This window comes from Dendrobium catenatum, unplaced genomic scaffold, assembly GCF_001605985.2.
Source record: "Dendrobium catenatum unplaced genomic scaffold, ASM160598v2 fragScaff_scaffold_370, whole genome shotgun sequence".
Taxonomy (NCBI): Eukaryota; Viridiplantae; Streptophyta; class Magnoliopsida; order Asparagales; family Orchidaceae; genus Dendrobium; species Dendrobium catenatum.
Window position 1 is genome coordinate 600,357 of NW_021318832.1, and position 19,230 is coordinate 619,586.

Sequence of the window (19,230 nt, forward strand, 5' to 3'; positions counted from 1 at the left end):
CATGGATATGATGATAAAATCATTTTTTTAATGGTATGCTATATTATTAAGTTTTAATTTTTAAAATTTAAAAGATAAGCTAAAAATAAATCTCAATTTATGAAATTAGATTCATGCATATGCCGCATCGTTATTATTAACTATTCATTTCAAAAAGGATGATCAATTCTCAACATCGTAACATTTCATGTTGCCTATTCCTTTGGATTCAAAAATTCTCTCCCAGATGTTTTATATGTCACATAATTATTTGTAAATTTATTATCTATTTATTCAGTATCTTATAAATACTGATAATTATTCAGTATTCTTATCTCACTATAGTTGTCTTTTAGGATCTATGTTTAAAGTATATGATTTGTGGAGGTGCCAAAGTTTTTGGAGTCTAATACTTGACCATAGATGTTTCTTTTGTCCACTCCTCCATTGCTACTTCATGTTACTAATGTTGTCGACTTGGTCATCCTCTTCAAAACAAATTGAGATCTCATCTTTTTTTTTGTGTGTATGCACCCAAATTTGATTGATATATTATGGAGTAGGTAAACAATTTCATGATTCCATTTTATTTGATCATTTATCAATTTGTCTTCTTACATTTGCCTTCTTTGTCATGTGTTATATTCCGTATTATAATACACAATATAATTCTTTATGAAAATATGCTATGAAAAGTTGAATGGACATCTTAGCATCATATGGTGGATTTGTTTGTCTCCACTCTCGAGGTTAAGTCGATTATCTATCATTAGACATTCACTATAAAGTTTCATTCTCATGATTCGAGCAATTTCTACAAAAATTGATTGGTTACTAAAAGGTTTACCCATGTATATGGGATATACTATTTTAACACTTTTTTCCCTAAATGTATGACTAGGCTACTCCACAAATTTTTTTTATGTGACCATCGATCAAGAATGGACTTTGCTAAAAGTGGATGAAGCTAATATCTTTAGTAATATATATATATATATATGATCAGTTCAAAATTTGCTCGTACAATCTTGCACTAATCGATTTAGTACTATGATTGTCTATATATGAACTGACATCATACAATACAATCAGTTCAAAATTAAATAGATTTATTCGATACGATTCTATATGAATCGATTTTGTATATTGGATAATGTACTGTATGAACCCCATATTATATATTATTATATGTTTTTAACCAAACCATATTTCATTTGGTATGAAAATGGATGAGTCTATTTCATACTCTGGACATCGTCTGTGTGATCCTATGATCGTATAGTACAAATAGTTCAAAAAATTTAAAATTATCTTGATAAAATGAAAAAAATCATTTTATGTTTTTAACACAATTTAATTTTTCCAAAATAAAAATTACAACCACAAAATTAAAAGAGCAAAAAATTAAAAATGCGATAAAAATAAAAATAAAAGAATATAGAAATTTATAGTGGTTCGGTCAAATAAGGCATGCATCCACTTCCTGAAGACTTCATCTTCAGCTATTGCACTATATTAAAGTGTCTCTCCTTTTACTCCTACAACAATACGGAGAAGCCTTTACAATTAGCCTCTCTTCCACCAATCCCTGGTGCGACAGAGTACAGTCGTACTTTCATACTCTCAAAGTGTTAGCAAAGATCCGTCATTCTTTCACACTCTCTTGGTGTCGGTAGAGAATCAAATCTTCTCCAAAGAACTTCTCTCGAGCGTCTTCAAAGAAGTAAGGAAGATATTTGGCAAACTTATAAATAGATTCTCACCTTTGGGCAACCTTATGAACCCTTCACAAATTCCACTTGCATGATCTCTCTATCCACACTCTCAAATACTCACCCAAAGCACTTTCACTCTTGCTCTCAGAGAAAATACGAAGAAGAGGAAGTGACAGTCAGTTTTTTAGGACTTTATATATGAAAGACATGAAAAATCGTCCAGAAAACTAAAAATTTAAATTTTACCGTCTATGATTGTACAGTACGATCGCACATCATATGTATGATCAGTTCAAAATTTGCTCGTACAATCTTGCACTAATCGATTTAGTACTATGATTGTCTATATATGAACTGACATCATACAATACAATCAGTTCAAAATTAAATAGATTTATTCGATACGATTCTATATGAATCGATTTTGTATATTGGATAATGTACTGTATGAACCCCATATTATATATTATTATATGTTTTTAACCAAACCATATTTCATTTGGTATGAAAATGGATGAGTCTATTTCATACTCTGGACATCGTCTGTGTGATCCTATGATCGTATAGTACAAATAGTTCAAAAAATTTAAAATTATCTTGATAAAATGAAAAAAATCATTTTATGTTTTTAACACAATTTAATTTTTCCAAAATAAAAATTACAACCACAAAATTAAAAGAGCAAAAAATAAAAAATGCGATAAAAATAAAAATAAAAGAACATAGAAATTTATAGTGGTTCGGTCAAATAAGGCATGCATCCACTTCCTGAAGACTTCATCTTCAGCTATTGCACTATATTAAAGTGTCTCTCCTTTTACTCCTACAACAATACGGAGAAGCCTTTACAATTAGCCTCTCTTCCACCAATCCCTGGTGCGACAGAGTACAGTCGTACTTTCACACTCTCAAAGTGTTAGCAAAGATCCGTCATTCTTTCACACTCTCCTGGTGTCGGTAGAGAATCAAATCTTCTCCAAAGAACTTCTCTCGAGCGTCTTCAAAGAAGTAAGGAAGATATTTGGCAAACTTATAAATAGATTCTCACCTTTGGGCAACCTTATGAACCCTTCACAAATTCCACTTGCAAGATCTCTCTATCCACACTCTCAAATACTCACCCAAAGCACTTTCACTCTTGCTCTCAGAGAAAATACGAAGAAGAGGAAGTGACAGTAAGTTTTTTAGGACTTTATATATGAAAGACATGAAAAATTGTCCAGAAAACTAAAAATTTAAATTTTACCGTCTATGATTGTACAGTACGATCGCACATCATATGTATGATCAGTTCAAAATTTTCTCGTACAATCTTGCACTAATCGATTTAGTACTATGATTGTCTATATATGAACTGACATCATACAATACAATCAGTTCAAAATTAAATAGATTTATTCGATACGATTCTATATGAATCTATTTTGTATATTGGATAATGTACTGTACGAACCCCATATTATATATTATTATATGTTTTTAACCAAACCATATTTCATTTGGTATGAAAATGGATGAGTCTATTTCATACTCTGGACATCGTCTGTGTGATCCTATGATCGTATAGTACAAATAGTTCAAAAAATTTACCTGTTCGTATGGACAAAATGTTATGCACCCATTTTGTACTTTGGACATTGTCTGTAATTTATGATCGTACAGTATGAACAATTCAAAAGTATTTGAGTTCGTATGGGTCGAACTTGCACATACTCATTTCGTACTCTAGACGTCGTCTATACGAGTGTAACTTCGTATAGTACGAACAAGACTTAGAAAATTTTATTTTCCATGGTTTGATCAACTATGTTATGGAGGAATAATTGGTCAAATCATCCCGTACGATATGTGATCATACAGTATGATTAGTTTTAAAATAATTTTTTACACTCTCATAGTGTGTGTGTGTGCACGGTTATCTAATTACAATCACACTCTCTTAGACTAGAAAAAAATTAAAAAGTACAGACTTCAAATACAATTAAACATAATCTAATATGTCTTAAAGTATTCAGTAGTCTGAAGTACAATTTTTTTGAAATATTAGTACTCACAAACGACAAAAACAATATTTCCAATATATGTTAGGAGAAATATTAATCAATACAATAAGATTTTGAAATCATCAAAAATATAGATGATATAACAACATATTTATGAAAACTAAGTTGCAACAATCTTCCCTTTTTTGATGATGACAAAATAATTATTGTTTAAGTTAACATTTAAAGAAAATTTTATCTTTGTATCCCCCTAAATGAATGACCAATTTAAATCAAGGGGTTCCCGTAAAGATAAAAAAAAACTAAAACTAAAAATTAAAAAGAAACAACACATAATAACTACTAAAATAAAAAATAACTCGAACAAAAACACAAACATGAACATTCAAACATTCAAAATATACACACATCATATCACATTATACACATTCACAATACAACAAATAATTACACACATTCACAATACAAAAAAAAAAAAAAACATTATGACTCCTTTTGAGAGTAACAAAAAGGGAAGTACATCTTGAAATGAAATATTTTTATAGATAAACCAAAATAGTTGAAGAAGAAAATGATTTAAAACCAATTATATATATAATATTAACTTCGTAATGCAAAAAAGAAAAATTTTAAAAATTTTAAATCGAAGAATAACTAAGATAAGAAAAGTCAACCAGGTTCATTATTCATGCTAGACAAATTAAATAAAATTGATGATTACAAAAATAATGAAATAAAAATTAGTTAATTTCAAATTAAATATTGAATATGATTGTTAATTAAATATATTTGGATTAGAGATTGAATGATAAAGGAAAAAATAATATAAATACTTTTAATTCTCGACATTATGCATCTTTTTAAATATTTGTGACACACTTTATGTATATTTCTATTTGGGCTAATTTTGTGTCTCTTTTCACTTTGAGAATTATTGCACATTTTTTATATTTTTGCACGCTTTGTGCATCTCCTTTATTTTTTTACTTTTTGGGTCTTTTCAATATCAGTAATCTAAATTTAAATTCTAATAATAGCAAAAAAAATATTAAAAAAGAAACAAAAAAATAATAAGACATCAATCTTGCAACAATTATAGCTTAAATATATTTATCTTTAAGAACATGAAATTGATCTCCTTAATTATCTACATCCAGTTATAATTTTAATTTAAAATTTTTTAAAGATTAAATTTTGTAAGGAAATTAATTTATAGAGTAAAGTAATTGAGAATACATTCCAATGATCAACTACAAAAATTTTTTTTCTTAAAAATACAAATATTTCAAGAAATGAAATTCAATGCAAGTGAACAAAATATTTCGTCATTTCATTGATTCTATCCAAGAGCACATATAAATATATTTCTCATTCCAAATAACATCATCCTACTAACATTAACTTAAAAATTCAAAATAACACATGAAAAGATTAAAATCATAGGAAAAACATCGCAACAACAAACAAAAAAACTCATAAGCAACAACAACAGAGAAATACGTCTAGAAATCAGAGGGGCCTTGATCTGGAGGAGGTGGTTGGTTGAACATCAAAAAGTAATTATTCATCATAATTACATTTGTGTTAACGTGTCAAATTGACCATAAATTCAACCCATATCATCATGATATCTTGCATGCTACTGATTTAAGTGATTCTCAATTTAATTAAAGTGTTGATAAAAATGAGTTTCCAATCTATCAAAGTGTTTGACCATTTCTTGGTAAAAATTATGGTCAGGTCTAGGTGTAGGTGCAGGTGCTAGAGAAGGAGCTTCCCCTTCTTCCTCTAAATCATCACTCTCAAAACTTTGATCTCTCCCAAAGAGTTCCCAAAAAGAGGCTCCAGTAAAGTAAATAGGGAGTTCAGTGGGAGGATCAAGATATATAAGATTTTGCTTCTTTTTTAAGATATAGACAACTATATGTCCTAAAGCCACATTTTTCTTTCTCTTATGATAAGGAAGTCCAATTTTAGAAAGATTATAAATATAATCCAAAATAAGTTGGGCTTTATCAATAAGTTTTTCTGTCATTATCAAATAATTGACTGTGAACAAGAGTGGAGTCATATTTATGCGATTACAAGATTTTAGAATAATTAAGAATCTTAAAACGTGCTGGATGACCTAGACATTTTGATTGAGAGTGTAAACCCGAGATAAATGACTCGCTTAGGCGACACCTCTAAGAGTTTAATTAATTATGGATCAATCAAAGTCGGCTCTAGAGATTAGTGTGTGCGCTTTAATCCGTTGGGCTCTTAGATGAAAAAAGTTGCCTAGATCTTCCTTTGTAATTTCTACCCATTGCTTGAGAACATAGGAGGTTATCCTAGAGTGGTCTTGATTTACTTTTATGTTTGCAAAAAAGAATTGGAATCTCTTTATGGTAGGGATATATGAGAGTCATGATAAATGAAAGTTGGGTTGAAGCGAATAGCGGTAGAATAGAGAAATTAATATCACCCTGAATAAGAAGTTGGGAAGGGGTGATTTTAGTAGCAGAAAACCTAAAGAAGGCATCCTCATTTTCATTGGACAAGAATTTATCATCCCTATCAGTTTTAGAAGTTTTGAAATGGATAAGAAAGTTAATGAAAAATATTTCCAAAGACCTTTCTATTTAAAGGAAAATGACTTATTGTACAATAAAAAATTTAGATCGTACGCATGATTTTAAATTCATACGGGATAAAAATATTTTTGTACGTATGAACGGATACGACCAAAAATGAAATGGATTTTCGTAAAATGCCATTTTTGAGGCATTTTTCATACATGCTTTTTGACCCTACAATTGTACAAACAAACATGTGTTTGTCCAGGATGATCCGAATATTAAAGATCATTTTAATGATGGTTAGGTTCGTCCCCCACAAAAACTGATAACTAGATCGTACAAACAAAATATGATTTTGTACGTATGATCAGTAATCAATAACTGACATTTACTGAAAAATCATCCCCACTCGTACAAACAAAACCACATATATCATACAGTACGATGACATTATTGTAAAGTATGAACCCCTATGAAAAACTAAGTTTTGTGTGCTCAACTCAAAAACCTATCATGTACATGCTACAAAATTCATATGGGATAAAAAAATTTCATACATTATGAAAAGAATACTTAGAAAATAAGACACGATAATAAAAAATCTTCTCAAAACTAATCACTTTACATCAAATGACATGCTTCCAGTCTAACAAAAAAAAAAAAAAAAAAAAAAAAAAAAAACTAATCACACAAAAACAAATAAAACAGAGAAAAACTAAACAAATATATATTCACAAGAAATCAAGTTTGTAGAATTTTTAAATTAAGTATTAAGATCAAACACATTCGTAAGGTGCTAAATGTGTCAAAGGCAAGTGGTTTTATAAAAATATCTGCAAGTTAATTTCTATAATAATGTGATTTAATTCAATCTCTCCCTTAGCTACATGATCTCTAATGAAGTGATACCTTATGTCTATATCCTTGGTTCTAGAATATTGAATAGGATTATTTGAAATGCAAACGACACTAATATTATTATGGAATTATGGCAATAGAAAATCCTAAGTCAATCAATTATTATTTTAACAAAAGAACTTGTGCCACACAACTATCTAAGATAATGTATTATGCTTCATCAGTAGATAGAGACACTGAATTCTATTTTTTACTGGAGTAAGAAATTAAATAGTTTCTTATGAATTGACCAGTTCTAAATATACTTTTCTAATCAACCCTACAACCTGGAAAATCTAAATTAGAAAATTCAATTATTTCAAATGAAGAGCTGTGCTTAAGATACCAAATCTTTAAGTTTTGAGTTCCCAAAAGATATATTAGAATTCTTTTTAAAGCTGTCAAATATAATTCTTTTGGATCAGATTAAAATCTAGAACACAAACAAACACTAAATATTATATCTGGTATGCTAGAAATCAAGTAAAGAAATGATCTAATAATTCCTCTAAACTAGTTTAGCATCATCCATTTCATATTTCATAAGGATGTTCTTAATATACTTTAATTGACTAAGAAATATTTCTTCCTCATTTAGCTTTATGCTAAAGCTAAGAAAAATACTCAAATCTCCAATCAAATTCATCTCAAATTCACCCTTACTAGGTTCACCTAAAAATAATTCCTTAGGGTGATTTTAAAAAAAAATTCCATTGTCTAGGTAAGAGTTTTCTAATCCAACATTCTCATTCAAATTTATTTTTTTAATTACTTGGGAGTTTTTTTAAATATAATCCTCTTCCAACCTTAGCTCTTCCAAAATATTAGATTCATCAAACACAACACGTGTGATCTCCTCAACTACCAAAGTCCTTCTCTTAAAAACTCTATAAGATTTTTCAATACTAGGGTATCCAAGAAAAATTCATTCATCAAATTTTGGATACAAATTTCTTAAATGAGGTTTCCTAGTATTATGAATGAACACTTTACATCAAAAAAACATATAAGTGTCATAAATTTGGTATTCTCCCCTTAAGAAATTTATAGGGTGTTTTATTCAATTTTAATATAATATTCATCATATTCATAATATAGCAAGCTGTATTGACCACTTCAACCCAAAAATATTTTGGAAGTGAGTATTCTGCCAACATGACTCTAGCATCTTCAATTAATGTCATATTTTTCTTTCTACTATCCCATTCTACCGAGGCGTCCTAGGTGCTAAAAAATTATGAACAATTCGTTTATGTTTACAAAAATCTTCAAATTTCTCATTTCCAAATTCACCTCTATGATCACTTCAAATTGATAAAATCTCGCACACTAATTTTGTCTGAATCCAAGTACAAAAATTTCTAAATTTTTTAAATGATTCACTTTTATGAAATAAAAATTTAACCCAAGTGAATCTTGAAAAATCATCATTTATCATAAATTCAAATACTTTACCTCCTATATTTATAGTGCTAATCAGTCTAAAAAGATCAATGTGATTGATTTCTAAAAGTTTTCTAGTTTTAAGATCCTTAATTGAATGAAAGGAGAACTTCACCTATTTTCTTAATTGATAACAATCTTACAGGCGATCCTTAGTAAAGTTTAGTTTGGGTATTCTTCTAACAAGTTATTTTTGAGTAATTTTTCTAAGATTTTTTATGATTGTATGACAAAGTCTCCTATGCCATAACCATGATTCATTACTAATTATTTTGAGACAAAAAGCATTAGAAGATTTAATATATTTCAAATCAAGCATGCACACATTTTTTACTCTATTTTCATATAGCATATCAATTCCGTTTTGGCTTAATATGAAACTAGTGGAAAAAAGTATACTATAAACCTTATCATATAGCTGACTAACACTCAACAAGTTGTGATTTTAGCCCTTTACCAATAAAATATTATCAGTGAAAAAAATTGTTCAAATTTTCAATCATATATGTGCCTACCACTTTCCTAGTGGTATTATATCCCTATGTAACCTTGCCTCTATTCCTGGCTTCCAACAATATGAATTGTGTAGTGTCTCCAGTCAAATGCTTCGAACATCCGCTGTCTAGGTATAATATGCTCTCACGAGGTCTTATATGAGAGCATTTCTACAAAATAATCAAACATTAGTCTTGGGAACCCAAATAAGTTTGGGTTCTCCTCTTAGAAAAATTAATCTAAATATATATTTAATATGCTTTATTTTATGTATCTTTGGTCTCCATACTTGATATGATTTACTATAAATAGTGCAAGTTTGAGGTATATGACCAGTCATTCCACAAGAAAAATATTTGACTCCAGAAAAAGGATTTATCAATTTGAGTTGAACTATTTTTTTTTAGGTTTTAAAATTTTTGGCTTCTGATCAGGATTGAAAAATTGATTAGGTATGGATGGAATCCTATTTTCCTCCAGTGCTTTCAATTTAGATTTAAAAAATGAGTTTGCACTTTCTAAAATAATATTGTCAACTTTTAAATAGTGCTCTCTACTATCAGATTCATCCATAAATATTTTAAAATCATTTTTATGTTTAGTGTGGGATGATTTCAATATTTCATACTATTTTTTTAATTCATCAAACTCATCCAATAGTTTCATGTGGTTGTTATCAATCAGTGTATGATCTTTCCTAAGGATTTTATGCTCTTTTTCTAATTCTAGAAATTCTATGTTCAACCTAGCATGCATCTTTTTGAGTTTTCTATAAGCAGTATAATTTTTTTTTAGAAATATTAAATAACTCTTCATAAGTTAAGTCACATACCTCTTCTTTATCTAATCGATCAAGCTTATTGGCCATCAAACACAAGTTGGTGACTTCCTCATCTACTTATGTTTATGAAGAATCTGAAGCTGAGTCCACCCAAATTGCTCTTTGTAATCTCTTCTTGCCCTTCCTTACATTACTTTTCTCCTCAACTTTTTATTTGCTAGGATTGGCTTTAAGATTCGGGCAGTTCGATTTGATATGTACATGCTTCCTGCATTCATCGAAAAGTAATATCATTAGAAGCCTTAGCATTTTTATAGAACTTACCTTTATTACATTACTGATATTTGCTTTGCTTCCTTTTAAGAAAACTTTTGAATTGCCTTTTTATCAAGGCAATGTCATCTTCATCCTCAAACTGAGATTGATCACTCTTTGAGTCATCCCTTTCAATGATATATTCTTCTCCTTCCGTTTCTCACCTGCATCAGTCTGTCTTTAAATCACTCCTTGCTCGTAAGCAATTAGTGATCCAAGAAGATTGCAAATAGAATAAATATTTAAGTCCTTTGATATTGTTATAGAAATTATCTTTGCATCATAAGTAGTAGGAAAACAATAAAGAATTTTATTTACTTTTTTAATATTTGTTAATTCCCTACCTAAGGCATATAATGATGAGATAATTTATGTGAAATAAGTATATATGTCAATGATTCATTCATTAGGTTTCATGCAAAATAATTCATAATCATATAGCAAAATATTCAATCTAGATTATTTCACCTCATTGCTCTATTCATACGTAATATAAAGTCCATCCCAAATTTTTTTCCAGTTCTATAGGTAGAGACACACATATAGTCTTCAAATTTAAGTGCACAAATTTTTTTTAATCATTTAGTGTTAAACTGAGCTAAGTCTTTTCTTCTATAGTCTAGTAGCAAATGGTGTTTCAGTTCTAATGCCATCTACAAGTCTAGTTGGCCTAGTGTATCATTCCTGTACTAAAATCCATATGCGATAGTCAAACGATTGAAGAAAAGTAGATATACATGTTTTCCAAAAATCAAAAGGGATGTTATCAAACATTAGAGGTTTAGTGATCGAATACCCTTCAAGTTTGTTACAGTTTCCAAAAGTAGCCATAATCATTTTTAAAAAGTTAACTAAACCTCAATTTTTGAAACCTGGCTCTTATACCACTTGATAGTCCGCAAAATGTAGAAATTTGTTTTATGTTTTTAACATAATTTAATTTTTTCAAAATAATCTTTTCAACCACAAAATTAAAAGTATAGAAAATTAAAAAATATAATAAAAAAATAAAAGAACACGAAAGTTTATGGTGGTTCGATCCCACAAGACCTACGTCCTCTCTCTGAAGACTCCCTCTTCATGTATTTCACTATACCAAAGTGACTATACTTTTGCTTCTATAGAAAGACAGAGAAGCCTTTATAATTAACCTTTCTTCCACCAATCCTCGGTGCGACAGAGTACCATCATCCTTTCACACTCTCTAAGTGTCGGTAAAGAACCATCGTCCTTTCACACCCTTCTGGTGTCAGCAGTGAACTGTCATCCTTTCACACCCTTCTGGTGTCGACAGAGAACTGGATCTTCTCTAAAGATCTTCTCTCGAGTGTCTTTAAAGAAGTAAGGAAGATAGTTGACAAACTTACAAAGAGATTCTCACCTTTGGGTATCCTTGTGAACCCTTCACAAATTCCACTTGCAAGATCTCTCTATCCACACTCTCAAACACTCTCCCAAAGAACTCTTACTCTTGATCTCAAAGAAAATATGAAGAAGAGGAAGTGATAGTTAGTTTTTAGGACCTTATATATGAAAGACACAAAAAACCATCGAGAAAACTAAGAACTATAATTTTACCATCCAAGATTGTATAGTATGATCGCACATTATACGTACTACATGTTCAAAATTTGATTATACAATCTTGTACGAACTGATTTCATACTCTGATTGCATGTATACAAACTGACATCATATAGTATGATCAATTCAAAATTGAATATATTCATCCGATATGATTATGTATGAACCAATTTTGTACACGATATAACATACTATATGAACCCCATATTGTACAGTACGATATGTTTTAACAAAACCATGTTTAATTTGATACAAAAATGGATGAGTCCATTTTGTACTCTAGACATCATCTATACAATCCTATGATCATACAATACGAATGATTCAAAAAATTTACATGTTAATATGGATGAAATGTTACACACCCATTTCATATTACGCACATCATCTATACGAATCTATGATCATACAATATGAATAATTCAAAAAATATTTGAGTTCGTATATGAAAGACATGCACATAGTCATTTCATACTATGAATGTAACTTCATACAATACAGACAAGACTTAAAAAATTTTCTTTGCCATGGTTTTATCAACTCTGTTCTGGAGGAATAATCAGTCAAATTGACCTACATGATCAATGATCGTATAATATGATTAGTTTTAAAATAAAATTTTACACTCATCTAGTGTGTGTGTGTGTAGGTTACCTAATTATAATCACACTCTCTCAGACTCAAGAAAAAAATATAAAAAGTATAAACTTCAAATATTATAAACCCTAATCTAATCTATCTTAAAGTTTTCAACAGTCTAGAGTATGATTTCTTTGAAATGTTAGTACAAAAAATAATAAAAGCAATATTTTTAATATATGTTAGGAGAAATAATAATCAATACAATAAGATTTTGGAATCATAAAAAACACACATGATATAATAACATAATTATGAAAACTAAGTTGCAACATCGATCACCGCTGAGTAAAAGGTCATTGTTAAATTTTAAAGCAACTTCATAAACTAATAAAGTCCAAGATAATTTTTCTATTATTTTAATAGACCACTACTAGGATTTCATGGTGATCACAAAATGATGAGTCATTAACTACTTATGACTCATTTTTAACTTATAAGAACCTTGATTTTGATCTAACTCTAAAATATTTAATATTCATTTTAATCATATTTAAGAGACCCCACATGGCAATCTTAACTATAACATAGTGTGAGTTGGGAGAGAATGTTAGTCCCATATCCCAAGATTTAGGGAGTCTCCTCTTGCTCATCTATAAATCCCAACAAATCTCACTTCTAGCCACTATACACTTCAACCTCCACTTTGATAAAGCCTTGCCAAAATGTTATTTTGTTGGTAATTTATGATAAGATATATGGAGGAGGTAAATAGGGATCCTTAAAATCAATCATCTATGACCTCCCTCTCCATCTCATTTTATATTTAAATATTTATGTGCAAGTGGAGAGATTTATGATAGTTCTAAGTGCTAAAAAATCCTATGGTCTATCATGACCATTGAAGCATAGTTATTAATATAGAGGTGTGGAGCTTTAATATTATATGGTGAAATATTTTTTTTTCTATAATTTTTCATTATCTAATTACTTGATTCATCTTATTTTAATTCTAGAACATAACATAGTTATCTATTTGTAGGGTATGGATTAAAATCTCTAGTACCTTGACACAATCAAGTTTTATTGGAGTGGAAGGTTGTAGCCCTGAATCATAAATATTAATGTGGTAAGTAGAGTCTCTTGGAAGTTCCTTGTTGTTATGAACCACTTATCATAGTAATGTTGATGTAACAAGTATATGCTAATAAGAATTCTTTTTAGCTCCCCTCAAATTGAGGCTACAATAAAGTTATTCAAAAAAATTGGGAGAAAGTAGAGCTCTCTAAATTGAAATGCAATTAAAATTTATTAGAACTTTGATAAGTCAATTTAGGGTGGGAAATTTTAAAAATTCACTTATTGCTATAAAAATAATTAAATATATAAAATAGATTTGGAATGAAAAATAACACCTCTGTATGGTAGAGTAAAAAAAAAAATGAAATATTCTAATGAATCAGTGCCTTTGTAATGGCACATAAATGTGAACATTATTTACTGATGGCTAGGAATGCCTCATTTTATATTTTGGAATGATCAAAATATATATGAAAATGTCCCTAACTCATTCCTAAATTTATGAAATGCACAACATATGAATATGTGGGACTCAAAATGATGGCATGTCACACATTAATTTACATGCAAACACTTTGTTGGGAAAAAGGTGGAGATATATGGGTATCCATCTAGTATAAGAGATTATATACAAAGACAAGAGAAATGAGGTTCAAGGTTGTAGGATTAACAAATATTATATAGATACATGTAAAATACTCTCAAGAAGTTATATTATCAAGGTCAAGTTAATTGAAATGCAGAGCACAAAGGTTACTCGATCTCATAGAGAGAGTAGGCTCCTTAAAGTTAATTATACTCATGGATGCCTCCAATAGATACTTCTGATAAATGTAACATTCCTTTTTCTTAATTTATTCAAAAGGTGGATTATTAAGAAGAAGAGTATGATTTAAGAGCTAGTAACTTGATAACATTGTATATGATTAAGGATATGTAATGTAAAGGGTGAATTAATATAACAAACAAAGATGAACATATTTTACCATATAAAGTTTGTATAGTCAGAATCATTGAATCACTAAAGACTCAATAAATGATCACAATGAGTGGTTCAAAGGAATAATGGGTGAGGAAAAAGAAGTCTAAAATGATAAAAAATAACCGTGTTTAAGACTTCATGGACCACTATGTATTCATATGCTAAATGCTCCCAACAAACATAAGTGCATGTGTTGATCACTGAATAGAGGGTTATGAGAAGAGTTTCTATCCCATGAGCAAATATGTGAATTATAATTGACTATAATATTACCTACTTAAGCTACTAAATATATCCTACACAGCAAACCAAGGCCTAACTATTTGATTTACTGAGAAAAACAGAAAAAAATTAAGATAACATAAAAAATATGTTTTGGACTAATAATGGTGAATAAAATTATGTTCTTCTAAGAAGATTCATCTATAATAGTTATGAATTAAATATTATGAACCTTTAAATATCTGTCAAGCTTATAAATGTGTAAAAAAAGGTTTATGGCCTCTCTATAACTATTATATCTCCATTGATCCTAGAATCCTAATCATCCTATATCTAGGAATAAAAAACATTTTATTTCAATACTCTTAAGTATTAATATATTCCTCCATTGAGGTAATGTATCACACTAGATTTTAAATTCATACCTGTTCAACGCTTTGGTGCTAAATTATTTAGTATATTTCATGAGGCTCCTTCACTACAATGTTCATATATGGCGTTGCACCTTTGAGTAGTGCTATGACATTTACCCTTATTCTATTGGGGTGCTAAATTAAATGTAATTTTCTCAATGCTCCGGTGCTGCAATGTCATGTTATAGCACCAAGGCGTTGAAGATGCTATAGAGCCAATTATTATGGTGCTAAATATTAGTTCTTAACTTTATAATTATTACACCTTTCCAAAAGATATTCCTACACAACATCAACAAAAAATGCACCTTTTTTGCTTGAATTTAACACAAACATAATGTTTACTTAATAGTAGTCCAATCACCTCTTACAAACTTGTGGATTGAGCGATTTGTAAGACTTGAACTAGCAAAGTAAATGTATTGACTTATTTTTCTTCTCATCTTTATTTTTATATTTTATGGATTCTTTTTTCATTTCCTTCTAGTTGTTCCTTATTTTTGTGATGTTAAAGGGGGAGCAATTATAATATTGGTTATTATAATAATATACTAGTTTTTTTTATTCTAATTTAAAAATTAATTATTTATTTTTGTTTTATATATATATATGGTTATGTTTTATTTTTCTTGTATATGTTTTTGTTATAAAAAATAAATAAAACATAAGAATAAAAAATATTAAAAATTAAAAAATTAATTTGAAATTCAAATGTTTTTTTTGAGGTAAATCTAAAGAGGGCATATAGTGAGGGGCAGAACTAAACAGGGAATTAAATTCTAACATGAAAATTTAAATTCCAACCAATAATATTTATCATCATTAAAAATGGTATTATTATTGAAATTCATGAGTCCGACCTATTATTTTGATGATTATAAATATTATTGGTTTGTTTATTTATTATTCTCTGCATTATATTATATTGCTTTTTCTTTGGTTTGCTACTAAAATTTTTAGTATAGTATACATGGAGCCATGCTATAGAAAAGAACTGAAGAAGTGTAAAAAATAGTCAAGTCTTAATTTGTAATCAATGAGTCTAAATTTTTTTCATTAAGTCACTCTATATTGGGTGTATTTTGGCAAGGTGACTAAACACACCTACAACTGGGGATAAAAAAATTGAACTCTTAATTTTCTCTATTAAATTGTATTATATGATCAAAATCATATTATATAATTAGTTATTTTAGAAATAATATTTAGTGTTTAATTAAATTAATTTTAATCAAAACTAATCATATAAGATGATCAAGTAGTTTGATAAAACCTCGCCATTGGATTTGTGTTACCAATAATAGGAAAATTTGAATTATGAACTAATCATATTGTATGATCATGATTGTGCTATATGAGTAATAAAAAACTTGCATATTATTATCACTAAAGAAGAAATTGAATTAGGATCAAATCTTAATGGATGATCATATTGTATAATCCAAGTCGCCCAGTAAGATCTAACATAACCTTTATTGGACAAACTTTGGTTCATCCTCAACAATCCCTAACATGATATAATAAATAATCCAGTATGACTCATATCGTACGATCTGACCTAATATAACTAAAAATGGATGTTTAACTAATCAGACAATATAAACTTAGATTTGTACTATACAACCAAAGTATTAAATTGAACATTAGAGTTTCATTTAAATAATCCATCTTAATTCTTTTTAGAGAGTTTTTAGAGAGAACCTCAATGTGGGTTCCTAAGAGAGAAAACTTAGGGAGAGAAAGAGGGTCTATTCCTTCGGAAAACCTTAAACAAATTCTATTGGGTAAGGGTAAGCTTGAGAGAATTTTAGGGTGTTTAATGTGTGAGGGGATTCACATGGGGTTCTTGTCAACCTGCACTAGCCCTCTAGAGTTTTTGTTGAGTGTTTTATAAGGGCCTCTATAGAAGTCTTAGTTGAGGACTCGGTATTAACTTGGGAAGGCTAGCGAAGCTACATCATCACCATTATGAGGAGTAAAAGGATGGAGACTTTTCAAGGATGGAAGTGTTATTTAATGATCATTCTCAACCTGGTATGAAAGAAAGGCTTCTTCTCTTGACTGAGTGCTAAAGGTATTTTCCACATAATGAAATTTCTAAGGAGGACTTTGGGGAGTGGGTGTATATCTGGTGACTGAACCATTATAAAATTGATAGTACTTATTAGTTACTTTTCCTACACTTTTACTTTGTTACTTTTGGTTTATAGTGCATATCCTTGTGATAACTTTAGTTGTTAAACTTTTACTTGACCTATTTCATAAAATATAAAAATAAAGAAAAAAATTCTTATCTATTTAAAGTATTTTCTTTTAAAATATCTTTTTAATTTTACATAATATTTGGTTTAAGAAAAAGTTCTAAAATTTTCTAGTTCATCCCCCTCTTGGTGTTCCATAACACTTTAAATGAAGAGGAACATTTTGGATGTTATGACATTTGGATTATTTTGAGATATATTATATCTTTTTACATACTCTATATACATATTGATTTTCTCATTTAATTCATAGCTCTAATTGGTTAAAACCTATTAATAGGGTTATTGACCTCATTTTTGAATGAGGTTTGGACTCTCTTCCCCGTGACCTTTAGTGTTTTGGTATCCAAACCTTAGTGAAAACCTAACCTATCGAGATTTTAGGAAGAAGTATAGGTTTTATGGGCTTAGAGTAAAGCTATGTGGCTTAGGCTCTTGCTAGACTATTTTCACTGTGTTAGAACATTTTTAAAGCCATTCGAAGTACAGTATAGATTTAAAACTTAGGCTAATCTCAAGCCTTCTTGAATTTATAATTTGTGCCACTAGGGGTGATATTTCATCTCGAACCTGAACCTAAATGATTGGAAATGACCTAAACCCATATAAATTCATCTCCTAAATGGATTGACCCCATTGGGACCCATGGTTAACACTTGATTGACTAAGTTTGACCATGGACTCCTTGAACCCTAAATGTGTATAGTGGATTTCTTGGGCTAGATCAAATCCTAAAACCTAGGGTTATGTCCGAAGGCCTTACAACATCTCTATGAACATGTATAAATAAAATGGAGACCATGGTGGATGATGATTGACCATGGTTGAACAAGTCAACCATTTTGAGATTTATTTGGCCTAAACAACCATTTAAATCATCAAATAAATCACAACTCATGGCATGGTGTTTCAATCCAATTAAGCATTTTCGTAGACTCATCTTGACCCATTAGAGCTCTTGGCTCACCATAGGTTAAGATGATTGACCAATTTAATTATGTACGGTTCATTTGACCCATATAAAATAATATTGGACCATGGCCTCTAATCTCATCCAATAGTATAGTCAAATCATAAATTACCTACTCTAGCTAGCCTAAGTTGTGAGCTAGCTTGGATCACCCAATTAGGCTAACCCAAGTTATCCAAAATGGGTTAAAACCCATTTAAACTAAAATTGGCATGCTATAAGCCTAACCATGTGACCCATTAGACACCTTAAGCTTGCATGAATGCAACCCCACCCAATTGGAGCTGAGGGCAATAGTGGATTGACTAAAATTTGTTAGAATTTGAGCCATGTACATGCCATCCTAGACATTCAATCAAAATAGCTCACCTTAAGCCCTCAATTCCCTTTAGCCACCTACTAGAACCTTAATGGATAGTTTGAATCTAGTGCAACCAAGAAATATGGTAGTCCCTACTCAAAATTGCTTCCAAATGTACCTAGCTTCATCTTATAAATACACTAAAATTTGGTGAAAGTTGGTTCTTGTTATTCATTCTCTGAGCTTCTCAAGAGTGTGAGAGTTTAATTCTTTGCATTGCCAATCTTTCGGCAATCTCCTCATATAAGTTTGAGTGAGCTTTGGTGAACTTGAGGTTATGAGAAGGTGAATTTTAATATAAGCTTTTGATACGGGCTACATGATGTGTTGCACATGTGAATTATATTTATGCTCGATTCTACTAACATACAGGTAAACTAGTACTACCCACTATAACTATAATATTTATCCTACTATGTAAAAATAAGAATTAAGCTTTGTCACTTTAGAGGATTATAAGAGAAAAGATAAGATACCAAATAATAAAATAATTTAAACTAATGAATTCAAATTACCAAAGTTTTCCTAATGAGACTATTTTGTTGATGTGGATTAGTGTATATGCATCCCTAGATATTTGTTAAGCTTG